The following is a 15779-nucleotide window of genomic DNA, read 5'->3' on the forward strand; positions in this document are numbered from 1 at the left end:
CTGCGGGTCCCCACGCCCTCGGGGTAAAACCCAAACTGACAAGCGCAGCTGTGAAGTATTCCAGGTCCTCCCCAGCCTGATCCTGCATATCCAGGCCAGGCCCCCGCTCCCTCCTCCTCTCTCCCTCAAGGTCAGGCCCAACAGCCACTCTGAGCTCCTACACTTGACCAAACCCACCAAGTCCCTCGTGCCCCCCCTGGAACGCCCTCCCCCCTTTCTGGAGCACCTCTAGGTCATCCCCCTGGGGTACCTCCTGCAGGAACACTTCGGGCCCCAGCCAGGAACACGTGGCTGCTCACCCCGAGTCCCCCACTCCCAGGACCTTCCTGAACGTGCACGGACCACTTCGGGCTGTCACTGCTTAGCTCCTTCCCGAGCCCGGCCACACGCCCCTTGAGGGCAAGGCCTGGGCTTGTTCCCCTCTGGCAGCCCCGTGTTCAGCACGGTGCCTGGTCTCATCGTGGGCATTCCAGGGAAGTTTGCTAAATCACAAAGCAGGTGAAAGGAACAACGACATGATGGAGAAATGGGTATGGAGACGGGAGGTCTGCATTTTCATTTTTAAACAGCAAGTCTTCATTTCTCATCAACATTTTAAACTGCTCAACACCTCTGGGTCTCCAGCTATATATTCCTCAATTAAAATAGGTCTTTCATGATGGTTTCCTCTGCCAAACCTTCCTCGCAGGCGTCTGTGTTCACCACGGCGTCTTGGGACACGTAACAAAAGGCACTATATTTGCTTCAAGCAGCAGGGAAACTGAAGGCCTACTCCCTAAACGTTCACTCCTGGCAACACAAGAGTACACGTACTATGATTTCAAAAGGGATGGAAGAACGTCTGTGGCACAAGAAGGCACATTATTAAGGAGTGAAAGGAAAAGATTCCCAAGACAGGCACCAGATAAGTGATACCTTGACACGGGGCAGCAAAAGCTTCTTTAACACCAACTAGCAAGTGACTCTTGGGAGAGGCCCAGCGCTCAGAATCCCAGCTTGCAGCTGACAGGTGGTCATTACTGCCTTAACCTCAGAGACACCCAGTAAAGGTTCAGGACCCAGCAGCCTGACAGCACGTGTGGAAAGCTGACTAGGGCCACGGGATGGAGGCTACAGCAGCCCTCATAATTACACGGCTTCCAGGCCACTTCCAATAGCTGGGCCCCAAGCTTGGAGCAAAGGGGCAACTATATCCCATGAGAGTGAAATGGTCTGTTCCAGAACTGGAGGCTGAAACCCTACAAACGCAGGTTCCTTTCCCCACTGCAGCTTCACGGCCACTGATGAGCAGTTTCTGATGCCAAAGACGCTCGTCCCTGGTGCTTCCTGGGAAAGATGGGGAGAGGCTGGGATAACGTGTGTTCCTGATCCCTTGGATGGGATGACAGAGTTATAGACAGCTGGAATGTAAGAACCAGAAGGTCTTTGAGATCAGGCCACCTAATAATTTTCACTTTCTAGTGACTGCTTTGTTCAAACAACAGCTTGCAGAAGCATAAATACCAGAGAGGAGACTGAGGCTGCTCCCTTTGGCAGGCAGGAGCCAGGAACCCCAGTTGTCCGTACAGGGACAACCTCTGAGCTGGCTTGATGGAGACTTGGGAATTTGGTTTGCAAATCATGCATTTAGCCCAAGCCTGCATTTTGCAGTATGGAAACCACTGCCCAGGGAAGGTAAGGTGACTCATCCAAGGTCACACAGTCAGAAGGACCAAGAACAGGACTCAAGTTCCTGACTGCCGGTTCAAACACGCTTTCTTCTAAACGGTGCCACCCCCTTTTGTAGAAACAGCCCTCCACACCCTGCCTCCCCGTGAGCAAGTTCCAGGCCCACCCCAGGGCTTAGACTGAGGTAAAGAGTAACTTAGTGACAGTATGTTTTACTGATGCATTTATCACACACAATAGGGAAAGCTCTGCTTTTTACCAACCCATCCCCTCCACTCCCCACCCCAACTGACCCCCAACATGGGCAACTCATCAGAGCCTTTCAATGACTTGGAACTTTCTCAGGATCCCCTGCCCCAGGCCCGTTCCCTTTCTGTAGCATTTCTTGCAGCACTGAATCAAATGATTGCCTGCAATGCTGTGATTCTTCAATTTGCTGCGTTTGTCCCTACACAGTATGTGTTTGATTTTAAAATGCTGTTTGCTCCACTTTTTAATTTCATTTTAGAAGCCTGCAAGGAGAGATGCCAACATTTAACCGTAGGGACTGGAGGGGACTTTACAAACTGCTTACGAGGCACAAACAGAGCAGTTATCTTCCTATTCCCCTTTTGATCGAATTGGCTGCTGTATCATATGCCATAACAGTGTGAACCAGAAAGCACTTTTGCATCCTTATCTCACCCCTGACATGATCAAAAGAAAAAACACATTGTAATAAAGAAGAAAAAGGGAAACTAGAACTTCATATTTGTTTAGAAGTTAATTAAACTTGAAAGGTTTGTAGGGACGATTCACTTCCTTTAGTAGCTTAATACCATAAGGTTCACATTCCTAGTGGAATGATAAAAAGTAACCTGATGTTATTTTAATCATAATAAATGATATATAATAAAGCTAGAATAAAGAGGTTCTTTTAAAACACATGTTCCACACAATTCTGAATTGACTTATTTAAAAAAAGGCTCTGTAAACATTTTCAAGGTGTGAACCTGTTTAATTGCTTCTGTTAATACTACTTTCATTCCTCCCTAGAAAGATGACTTTACAGTAAGTACACAGGTATGTCTTTATATGCCTCCTAGTTAATCCTCTGAATTGACAAGTTTAAAATGGATGGAGTATGCTCTTTATAAAGAAAGTTGAACATACAATTAAACAGAACAGGCAGCCTCCCACAGCCTCTGGATCACTCAGATTTGGAGTCAGATAACATCCCTGTCCTTGTCAGCTCCACGTAAGAAGCACCTATCAGAAGGACAATGCTGAGTAGTCTTTGAGGTAAAGCAGGAATCTTAGACAAGTCATACTGAAGATGAACACGGGCGCTGGTGTTATATTACCCCAACCAGACACAACAAATGGAGCCAGGATGTGGACTGAACATGGATTGCCTCTCTATGGAAAATACTGTACATGTGTACGTCCATGTGTGTTGTCTGTGTGTGTATGTGTTTGTGAGGTAAACCATTTCAGAGAAAGAAGAGTTGCTGATGAGAGACAGCAGGAATTACTGAATAAGGTAAGAAGTCCTCCTGCTGAAAAATGTGGGGTTGGATAAAAAGATTTCCAAGCCTCCAATTCTAAAATTCTTTGATTCTGTGGAGTAGAAGTGAATGTTCCATCAGCAAACTGAGATCCCCAAATTCCAAGGGTTTAGCTCACCTCTTCTGACCGGTTACCCTTTGATGGGAACCACTTGCCAGAATATTAAACTTCCTGTTTTCCTGTCTCCCCCAAAAGCCTTCTCCACAAGCACCCTGAAGACATGGCCTGTATTTAATTCATCTTTGTGATCCCAGCATAGTACCTGAAGCATATAGGGGAAAGTCCAATAAATACGTTGAAAGACAGAATGGAAAAATTAGTAGGGACAATTTAAGTTTTATTTTTAAATAATGAACGCTTACATATTAGATGCTAATCAAAATCCTTGGTACCTAGATGTTACATGAATAGATTCCTCAACTAAAATACTTCTTTTCTAGTAACTACTATGCCAAGCTTCCCAATACATAGCACAAAGGGGATTTTTATTGTTTGATTTTATTGTTTGATTGTCTATTATTCCTCCTTCCCTTGGAAGAACCAAGCAGCAACTCCTGCCCTATCTCTCAGGTTCTGAGTATAAAAACAATCATTGAAAAATAGCATAAATAATCCTAGCCATCTCTTTAATCAGGAACATTAGACAGGAACAAGACAATGATGTCTGCTCTCATCACTTCTATTCAACATTGTACTGTCACTTCTAGCCAAGGCAATTAGGCAAGAAAAAAAAAAGTATCATATTGGAAAGAGAGAAGTTAAACTATCTCCATTTTTAGATGATCTTGTATACAGAAAATCCTAATGAATTCAGTAAAAAACTATTAGAATCAATCAATGAGTTCAGCAAGGTTTCAGGATATGCAATCAAAACACAAGAATCAATTGTATTTCTATGTACTACAAACAGACAATCCAAGAATGAAATTGAGACAATTTCATTTACACTGCCTCTGAAATAATAAAATGCTCAGCAATAACTTTAATTAAAAAAGTGCAAGACTTGGACACTGAAAACTATCAAACATCACTGAAAGAAATTAAAGAAGACCTAAGTAACTGGAAAAACATCCTGTGTTCATGACTTGAAGACAATATTGTTAAAATGCAATAATCCTCAAATTGATCTCCAGATTCAATGTAATCCTTATCAAAATCCCCACTGGCTGTTTTTCAAAAATTAACGAACTAGTCCTAAAATTTGCATGGACATATAAGAGACCCAGAATAGCCAAAGCAATCTTGGGGAAAAAAACAACAAAGTTGGAAGACTTACACTCCAGAATTCAAAACTACTACAAAATAAAAACAATCAAGATTGTGTGGTAGTGGCATAAGGACAGATATATAGATCAATGGAATAGAATTCAGAGTACAGAAGTAATTGTATATCTTTATGGTCAAGTGATTTTTGACAAAGGTGCTATGACAATCAATGGCAGAAAGAATACTCTTTTCAACAAATGGTGCCAGGACAACTGGACAGTTACATGCAAAAGAATAAACTTGGATCCCTAACTCACACCATATACAAAAATTAACTCAAAATAGATCAAATATCTAAATAGAAGAGCTAAACCTATACCCTTAGAAGTAAACCTTTGTGATTTTGGATTAGGCACTAGTTTCTTAGATATGACCCAAAAAGCACAACTTAAAAAAGAAAAAAATTAGATAAACAGGATGTTATCAAAATTAAAAGTTTGATGTTTCAAAGGATATTAGCAAGGAAGTTAAAAGACAACCTACAGAATGAGAGAAAATATTTATAAATCATATATTGGATAAGAGTCTAGTACCCAGAATATATAAAGAACTCTTATAAATAAAATAAGACACATAACCCAATTAAAAATTGGCAAGGGATCTAAATAAACGTTTCTCCAAAGAAGATATACAAACGGCCAATAAGCACATGAAAGATAATCAATATCTTTAGTTAGCAGAAAATGTAAATACAAACCACAAAGAGCTACTACTTCATACCCACTAAGATGACTATAAGCAAAAAGATGGACAATAGAAAGTGTCAGTGAGGGGCTTCCCTGGTGGCGCAGTGGTTGAGAGTCTGCCTGCCGATGCAGGGGACGCAGGTTCATGTCCCGGTCCGGGAAGATCACGCATGTCGCGGAGCGGCTAGGCCCGTGAGCCATGGCTGCTGAGCCTGCGCGTCCGGAGCCTGTGCTCCACAACAGGAGAGGCCACAGCAGTGAGAGGCTCGCGTACCACACACAAAAAAAAAGTGCCAGTGAGGATGTAGAGAAACTGGAACCCTCACACATTGCTGGTGGGAATGTAAAACTGCACAGCTGCTTTGGATATAGTTTGGAAGTTCCTCAAAAAGTTAAACATAGACTTGCCATATGATCCAGCAATTCCACCCCTAGGTATATACCCCAAAGAAATGAAAACATATGTCCACACAAAAATTTATACATGTATGTTCATAGAAGCATTATTTGTAATAGTCAAAAAGTGCAAATAACCCAAATTTCCATCAAGATGAATAGATACACAGAATACGGTATATCCGTATAATAAGGATACTTTTCAGCCATAAAAAGGAATGAAGTACTGGTTTCTGAACCTTAAATCTTGAAAACATTATGCTAACGAAGCTAGACACAGAAGGCTGCATACTGAATGATTCCATTTATATGAAATGTCCAGAACAGGCAAAACCATACAATAGGGAGCAGATTAGCGATCGTCAGGGGATGAGGGAAGGAGGAAATGGGGAGCGATTGTCAGTGGTATGAGATGTCTTTGTAGAGTCATGAAAACATTCTGGAATTAGTGATGATGGTTGCACAACTTTGTGAACATACTAAGAACCACTGGATTGTACACTTTAAAAGGGTGAATTTTATGGCACGTATTTATCTCAATTAATTAACAGTAATAATGGTGAGATACTTTCATATATTTTCATGCTGGTAAGAATATTCACTAGTAGAACTTCTTGAAAGAGAGGTCTGGAAAATGGTATCAAATTTTACCTGATGAGTCAAATTATAAGAATTTACCCTCTATAAATAATGTCACAACTTCAGCTCTAAAGATTATCTGCAATGTTGTTTATAATACCAAATTATTGGGAATAGCCTGAAGGCACAACAGAGATTTTGTTAAACCATTTATGGTACATCCATTCAGTTTAATACGTCACCTATTAAAATTATGTTTACGATATACTGTTAACCAGAAAAAGGAGGATACAAAATACAATAGGCAGTATGATCCTATTTTTGTTTTTTTAAACTATATATGTATGTATTCATGCCTCCATGTTATAGAAATAATAGAACTAGGCAGCCCAACACTATAGCCACTAGCCAAGGTGGATATTTAAATTTAAATTAATAAGAATTAACCAAAATTAAGAATTCCGTTCCTCAGTTACACTAGCCACATCAAGTGCTCAGTAAACACAGGAAGACAGTGGCTACTGTACTGGACAGCACAGAACATTCCCATCATGGTGAAAGTTCTACTGAAATGGGCTGATATAGAAGAACACACACTAAGAGGGCTTATCGGTGTTTTTAATTTTCTTCTCTTTATGTTTATTTTCCACTTTTTCTGTAATAAATATAAAAGAATATTTTTATTTTTTAAAGATTCAAAGTGAACTGAAACAGGGGAGAAGGGATCTGGAAAAACACTCACTGGGTGCAGGTATCGCCCAGCACAAATGCAGGGAGTCCCTCTGATCTGGGAGGCAAAGGGGCTGGTCCTCCCCTGCTGAGACACACCTCTGCACCCACAGGGCAGGGGCAGCTTCACAGACTGTTGTGTGATGGACGGATTTCCAGAGTGATAGAACACTTATTTCTGCTCATTTTGTCCAGATATAGAGTCGCTTTCTGGGGAAGAGGATGTGCAACCTCCTCACGTGGCCACAGCCTGAAGTCCTTCCTCCTAATAGAGATTCTGAACAATAATCACTTTGGAACTGCAAGAGGCTTGGGGAAGAGGCACTCTCAAACTTTAGGTGATTAGCTCATACTTTCTGGAGGACAACATGGAAATATATATCTAAAGCCTTAAAAATATTACAGCCCTTTAAGCAACTGTGTCACTTCTTGAAACTCTATTCTAAGGAAATAATCGAGGATGTGCTCGGAGATTTAGCTACAAGAACATACATGACAGAGTTGTTTACAGGGGCAGAAGGCTGAATTCAAGCTAAAAGTACAAGATATGGCCTCATGGTGGAATATTATACTAGCCATTAAAAAATAATGCTGTGCAGGAATATTTAATGACATGGAAAATGTTTATAAAGGTTAAGGGTTTTTTTTTTAAGTTTTAATACAGTGTGACAAGTACCAAGAAAAAATATATACACACATATGCTTAGAAGAAGTGATAATGATTAAAACATAAACAGTGTCACCTACTATGTGGCAGGAAAATATCTGATGCAGGAGGTAATCTATTATTTTCCACCTTTTCTATAATGAACATGTATCACTGTGTTAATAAGAAAAAAATAAAAGTTACTGTTTTTTAAAAAATGAAATCATATTGATTTAAGACAGGAAATCTCTGTCCTTAGAACTAGAAACAAAATTATCATGATAGTTGAGGATTTTTACAGTTGGCTCCAGGCTTCCTGGCTGCAAAGGCACAAAGAAATATAAAGACTTATACAGGTTTCCCCTGTTTGATTTATCAGTTCTTCCCAGAAGATAAACTACCATCCTGGCACTAGATTCTAAGAGAAATGTATGATGTACTTTTCTCGATAACACTAATACCTACCCTGCAGAGCAAGACATCGGGGGATTACTCACAGCCCTTACCTTTGTTCTAACTACTCTTGTAGCTGCTTGAGAGCTGTGGTCCCCATATCTCACTGAGGGACAAATACCACACACACAGTGCCTGGTATTTTTTTCATAATGTACTTCCATCCCTATTTTCCTACCATAGCAAAACAGCCCCCAGATGAATGGGATGGTTCCAGTAAGACACCAATGATACAATATCTGATTTTTATGCAATATTTTGATGGTGTCACTGTTTCACAAGAATACTCAGAAGACTGTCTCACAGATGCAGTGGATCTTGAGGAGTGGTAGATGTGACATACTTTGAGAATGTAAGTTTCTTAATAATACATCTTTTAAGAGCCCTCTAAGAAGAGAAATTCTAAATAATACATCTTTTAAGAGCCCTCTAAGAAAAGAAAGTAGAAAAAATTAAGTCAATGGCTATGAATGTTTGCTCTAAAAGTTGATGGAAGCCACAAAGAGGCAGAGGTAAACTAACAGCCCTGAGGTGGCCCCTGGCAAGCTGAACCCTCACCATGACAAGAAGTCACTTCCAAACTAAATCTGTCAGAGTCAGAGTCCCTGAAGACTCAGACACTGGGGACGGGGGTGAGGAAAACTGAGCCTATTACCTTCGGTTAATGTCTATCCTTCCTACAGAAACAATTTAAATTATATTTCCCTCTGTATCTTACCTACAGTTTCTCTCAGATCCAGGCCACTCCTAGAGAGAGCAAAGACTTTGTACAACTTGGGAGACTATTAAAATAGCATTCTTCTCCTTCCAAGTCTCCCCACCCCTAAATACCTTCCATTCCTTAAGTCTGATGCTTATCTTCAAGGCCGAAATCAAGTCTTTCCTGACAAGCTGTGTGACCTTTCTTTCATCTGTGACCTCTAAGAACACATTCCCACTACACAACTCACTGACACTCATCTTGCATGCATGTGTCCCCAACCAGGCTGTAGGCTGTGAAATACTGGGCATCTCACCCAGCACCAGCCACAGTGTCTTGTGCATGAGTACCAAGGTGACAAGTTCATCTAAATTCCCAGGTTGTCCACTGCCCCCTTGGTAAGTTATAGGTAAGGTTGGTAGCACAACTGTTAGCAAAGCAACGGTGATAAAAGTCCAAAGTTTCTTGACTGGGAACACATTTTCTAAGGTTAGTTTAACAAATTAAATTTTTTGTGCTGCTCACAATGGAGAAAAAGAAGGAAATATTCTTCTTGACATCTAAGGAGTTCACAGTCTCTTGGAAACTGAAGATGCATATGTAGCTAATTAGAATAACATGTTATTAATATGAAAAATGTGAGAGTACACATAAAAACTGCAAAGAAAAGCCATCAACTATGTTCCTCAAGAGATGGCTTCAGTTTACATCCCACTGAATTTGGGCCACAGGACTAGAAATGATGTCTAGCAAAAGACAAGAGACCTTCCTCTACTCTGAACTGACCTGCCACTTGCAGAGCCCTGGCCTCTGAACTAGGCCGTTCATTTGCAGAAGACTCCACACACTGAAGCCCACCTAGTGCATGACTCTGGCCAGGGCAGTGAGGAAGCTGAACCACAGCCAAAGGAAGCAGCGTTACCCCAGGCACAAGAAAACTCTGAGGAGCCAGGAGAGCTGTCGTGACACCTTTGAAAGCTTGTCTAGGGGAAGATGGGCTGGATAAGCATTTTTCATACTGCAAAAAGCCACCCATAGGTGGGTCATGAAACCAATCTAGAGGTAGAAGACTTACAGTAAGTGCTGTTTCATAAAATGCTTGTCATGCAAATGAGTGTGTGTGTGTATGTGCACAGGCATGTGCACTGGGGCATGCAAACGGATTTTTTTTCAAAACAGTTTGCAAGGCTGTGAATTAGACAAATTATTTAGTAGCTTATAAAAGGACAAACTTCAATTCAATAGAAGGAAAATACCTCAAACAAGTGAAACTGTCTCACAATGGGGTTTATTACTGTGAATGGCAGACAGCTTCCAGCCCCTGAAAGACCCCAAGCAGCATCAAAGCCATAGATTGTCAAGGAGGATATTCATGTTAGTGGAAAGTTAAATAGGAAGAACTCCAAGTTTCCTCCCCATTCTATGAGACATCGGTCAAATCACAGGCACTTAACTGCCACTGAAAGAATAATTAGGAGGGGAACAACTCCACAAAGTTACAGGGGTGAATGTATACAGCCTGAAATTTCATTTGGTCGTTTATACTGGAACAGCACCTCTGTGAAAGGAAAAGTTATAAGTGATACTTAGACTAAGGGTTCTCAATCTAGGGATACATCAGAATCATCTGGGGAGCTTGTAAAAGATGCCCATGCCTAGATCCCAACATATATCAATTAAAACACTGGGGCCCAACACTTGTATTTTATTTCTGTTTCCCAGGTAAGAATTGCAAACCCCTGATTTATATGCATAAAATGTAAAAAATGACATTTTATAAAGCTGAGAGGGAAGGAAAATAGCTCCAGGATTTTACATGAATAAAAAGAAAGAGCTGGAAAACATCAAATCATGGCTTTTGAATTCTGCTCAGGGTGTAGAGAGCTGAAAAGAGCATCACTCCCATGCTTACAAATAAAAAGTCAGATCAACTACAAGTTCATATCTTTCTTGAATCCATTAGACAGCTGAGGTCTCAGTGGAACAAACTAGCCCAGAATCTGAGGAGAACCAGGAACCTGCAGGAAGAAACAAGACATGAGCACTTGTTTTCCTGAGGTAGATGCACCTGGACACTGGCTAACAAGCATCAAGTAACAAATAACAATGGAACACTGCTGGGAGAGTTGAAAGAGCACGGAGACCGGCCACTGTGAGCCACAGTGCAGAAGGAAGACCGAAGGCTGACACTGAAACAATGAGAAAAGCCCTTCAGCAAACCAGCCCCAACTCTAAACTCAAGGTGTCACTAGGGGAATCTGAAGTCTGTGGTGCCCTGAGGATAGGCTCACCAACAACACACCTCAAATCCAGTCAACTCCTGACCAAAATGATCAATTCCCCACCCTAAAGGGCTAGCAGAAATAGAAAGGCATTCCATCTCCAGGAATAAAATCGATTTATCTCAGCCTCTAATGGCCTGCACAAGAGGTCCACATCTTGACAAAACATTACAGAGCGTACAAAAAGAAAAAACAACACTGCCAAGAGACACAGCCATTAACAGAACCAGACTCAGATATGACACATATGGGGAAGCTATCAGGCACAGAATTTAAAATAACTGTAATTAATGGTAAAAGTCCCTAATAGAAAGGGTGGGCAACATGAAAGATCAAATGCATATTTTTAAACAGATAGAAACTATAAGAAAGAATCAAATGGAAATGCTGGAAAGGCTAAACACAATAACAGAAATGAAGAATGCTCTCAACAGGCATTCTTCTGTAGATGTGACACATCCAAGGAAAGAATCAGTGAATTGAAAATAGGTCAACAGAAATCCCCAACTAAAATAAGGAGAAACAAAAAGAGGAATGAAGCAAAACCAAAGTGTCCAACAGCCGTGGAATAATACCGAAAGTCCTAACCTAGGTGTAGTTGAAATTTCAGAAGGAGAAAAGAAAGAGAATAGGGCAAAAGAAATATTTGAAGAAATAACTGCTAAGAATTTTCTAAAATTAATGACATATACCAAACCACAGAACCAAAAACTCAAGAATGCGAGAGGATAAAAACTAAGCATGTGCAGGCATGTGCACATGTGCGTGCACACACACACACACACACACACACACACACACACAGAGGCATATCAGAGGCTGCAAATCAAAGACAAAAAGAAAATCTTGGGGGGCTGTGGCCCAGCTGCAGGAAGAGGAGGCCACCTAGGCATCAGTGCTGTGCACTCAGCTGCAATGAGTGCTCCGTGGCACCAGGGCTCTGTGGGGCTCGCGGTGCAGGTGAGCAAAACATGACAAACAGATGCCTTACCTATGAGAAGGGTAAAAACGCAACCGAAATGCAAAAAAAGATTTGTGCAGTGTATGGAGAAGGTGCTGTGACTGATCAAACGTGTCAAAAGTGGTTTGCAAAACTTCACGCTGGAGACTGCTCACTGAACGATGCTCCATGGTCAGGTAGACCAGCTGAAGTTGAGAGCGATCAAATCAACAAATCAACAACAAATCAACAAATCAATCAACAAATCAAATCATGTTGATTGAGGACAATCAACATTATACCACGCAGGAGATAGTTGACATACTCAAAATATCCAAATAAAGCGCTGAATATCATCTACACCAACTTGGTTATGTTAATCACTTTGACGTTTGGGTTCCACATAAGTGAAAAAAAAACCTTCTTGACCATATTTCCACATGTGATTCTTTATGTAATGAAAACATTCCATTTTTAAAACAAATTGTGATGGGAGATGAAAAGTGGATACTGTACAATAATGTGGAACAGAAGCGATTGTGGGGCAAGCAAAAGGAACCACCACTAACCACACCAAAGGCCGGTCTTCATCCAAAGAAGGTGATGTTGTGTATATGGTGGGATTGGAAGGGAGTCCTCTATTATGAGCTCCTTCTGGAAAATGAAACGATTCATTCCAACAAGTACTGCTCCCAGTTAGACCAACTGAAAGCAGCACTCGACGAAAAGTGTCCGGAATTAGTCAACAGAAAACGCATAATCTTGCATCAGGATAATGCAAGACTGCATGTTTCTTTGATGACCAGGCAAAAACTGTTACAGCTTGGCGGGGAAGTTCTGATTCGTCCGCTGTATTCACCAGACATTGCACCTTCGGATTTCCATTTATTTCGGTCTTTACAAAATTCTCTTAATGGAAAAAATTTCAATTTCCTGGAAGACTGTAAAAGGCACCTGGAACAGTTCTTTGCGCAAAAAGGTAAAAAGTTTTGGGAAGATGGAATTGAAGTAGCCTGAAAAATGGCAGAGGGTAATGGAACAAAAGGGTGAATACGTTGTTCAATAAAGTCCTTGGTGAAAATGGAAAATGTGTCTTTTTACTTAAATACCAAGAGAACTTTTTGGCCAACCCAATATTTCAGGACTTTCCTTGCCAGTATGGCTGGGAGGCTTTCCTGGGGCACACCAGCAGTCTGTCTGCCTGGAAGAGGAGGAGGATGCAGCAGACCTCTATCTATTCTATATGTTGACCTTGGGCTTGGAGGAGCTCATTATTTAATATGGCTTAAGTGATTGTTTTTTAAACTTTTCATAAACAGAGAAGTGTTTGATACGGCAGAAACGTACAAAAGGGACCACAAGAGGAGAGGAATTGCTTTAATCTTCAATCATGAGAGGATCTTCTGGCACTTAACCCTGCCAGACAGGCAGGGCACCAGCACCGACAGAGACAATCTTAAACCCAGGTTTTCAGATCTAGGATTTGAAGTGAAATGCTTTGATGATCTTAAAGCAGAAGAACTACTGCTCAAAATTCATGAGGCGTCAACCGCTAGCCACGCAGACGCCAATTACTTTTTGTGTGTTTTCCTGAGTCATGGTGAAGGCAACCACATCTATGCATATGATGCCCAAATTGAAATTCAGACACTGACTGGCTTGTTCAAAGGAGACAAGTGTCAGAGCCTGGTTGGAAGACCCAAGATATTTAACATTCAGGCATGTCGGGGAAACCAGCGTGATGTGCCAGTCATCCCTTTGGATGTAGTGGATCATCAGACAGACAAGCTGGACGTCAACCTAACCAGGTGGATTCAGCCTCAGTTTATACACTTCCTGCTGGAGCAGACTTTGTCATGTGTTACTTTGTGGCAGAAGGTTATTATTTTCATTGGGAAACTGTGACTGGCTCATGATACATTCAAGATTTATGCGAGATGCTGGGAAAATTCAACTCCTCCTTAGAATTCACAAAACTCCCCACACTGGTGAACAGGCAAGTTTCTCAGCGGCTAGTGGATATCTGCAGAGACCCAAGTGCAATTGGAAAGAAGTAGGTGCCCTGCTTTGCCTCAATGCTAACTAAAAAGCTACATTTCTTTGCAAAATCTAAATGATAGGTGCTATTTTGTTTTATGTATCTGTATTTTCATATAAAGAAGTATCACTAAATACTTAAATTGAAGCAATTTAAATGGTACAGCAATTTTAAATGTTTAAATGAGAGAACTTAAAAAAAATAGTTCATAGTGGACATGGTGAAGGGGTTTTATATACGTAGAAATGAAATCCTCAGGAAATTCCTATAAATAAAAATCCACAAGCATTTGTAATACTTGACTTTTGTAGTAAATTGCAAGGTTATTCAAAATATCTGACTGATTTAACTTGTATTTTGTGACATTTTATAAAACTTTATAATGTTTTTAAAAGTTTTTGAAAGCTAAAAAAAGAAAGAAAGAAAGAAAGTCTCAAACCCAGTGGGAAAAAATGAAATATTAAATACAAAGGAACTAAGATAAAAATTTCAGAAGACACCTTGTCAGAAGGCATGCAAGTAAGACAATGAAGCAACATCTTCGAAGTACTGAAAGAAATAAACTGTCAACACAGAATTCTGTACTTAGTGAAAATATCCTTCAGAAACGAAGGAGAAATAACTGCAATAGGCAAACAAAAACTGAAAGAATTCATTACCAAAAGACCTACACTACAAGAAATACTAAATGAGGTTTTATAGTCAGAAGGAATATGATGCCAGACAGAAATCTGGATCTACACAAATGAAAAGTGTTAGAAATGGAACAAATGAATGTCAAATATAATTCTTCTTTTTCTGATATTTAATTGCTATAAATGGTAACTGAATGTTTAAAGAAAATCAGCAAACTATGGCCTGCAAACCAAATGCAGCCCGCAGTCTGTTTTTGTATGACCTGTGAGCTAAGGATGGTTTTTATATTTTTAAAGTGTTGTTTCAGAAAAAAAAGAATATGCAGCAGAAACCATATGTGGCCTCAGAGCAAACTATTTACTTTCTGGGCCTCTACAAAAAAAACGTTTGCTGACCCTTGGTCTAAAACAAAAAGAGTAACAATATTTTGTTTACAGCATATGTAGGAAAAAAATAACAATAACACAAAGGATGGAAGAGAAGGGTTGGAAATATACTGCTGAAAGTTCCTTAGACTACACATGAAACGGTGTAATATTACTTGAAAGTAGACTCTGATTAATTAAAGATATATAGATATAAATAAACACTCTAGGGGAATCACTAAAAATGTTAAAGAAGCATAAATAAGAAGTGGAGATAAAAGGGAATCAAGAAATGCTCAGGTAATAGGGAAAAATGGAACAGAGAGAAAATAACTAGCAAGATGGTAGCTTTTAATTAAGCCATATTAACACCACAGTAAATGTGAATGGTCTAATACACCAGTTAAAAGACAGATATTGTTAGATTGATTTAAAAAGTAAGACCCGCACATCCCTCGTGGTGCAGTGGTTGAGAGTCTGCCTGCCGATGCAGGGGACACGGGTTCGTGCCCCGGTCCGGAAAGATCCCACATGCCGCGGAGCGGCTGGGCCCGTGAGCCATGGCCGCGGAGCCTGTGCTCCGCAACGGGAGAGGCCACAACAGTGAGAGGCCCACGTACCACACACACACACAAAAAAAGTAAGACCCAACTATCTGAGGTTTACAAGGAATGTGCCTTAAATATACAGACACAGACAGGTTAAAATGAAAAGAATAGGAAAAGATACGGCTGCAAACACTAAGCAAAAGAAAGCTGGAGTAGCTATATTATTAACACCCAAAGTAGACCCCAGAACAAGGAATATTAACCAGGATAAAGAGGAATATTATATAATGAGAACAGGA

General features: G+C 40.5%; 1 pseudogene; it reads left to right on the forward strand.

The window, feature by feature from the left end:
* Positions 1 to 12973: 12973 nt before the first annotated feature.
* Positions 12974 to 14010, forward strand: LOC101275780 (caspase-6-like; annotated as a pseudogene).
* The last annotated feature ends 1769 nt before the right edge of the window (positions 14011 to 15779 follow it).

The sequence above is a fragment of the Orcinus orca genome, chromosome 7, assembly GCF_937001465.1.
Source record: "Orcinus orca chromosome 7, mOrcOrc1.1, whole genome shotgun sequence".
In the NCBI taxonomy this organism is placed as follows: Eukaryota; Metazoa; Chordata; class Mammalia; order Artiodactyla; family Delphinidae; genus Orcinus; species Orcinus orca.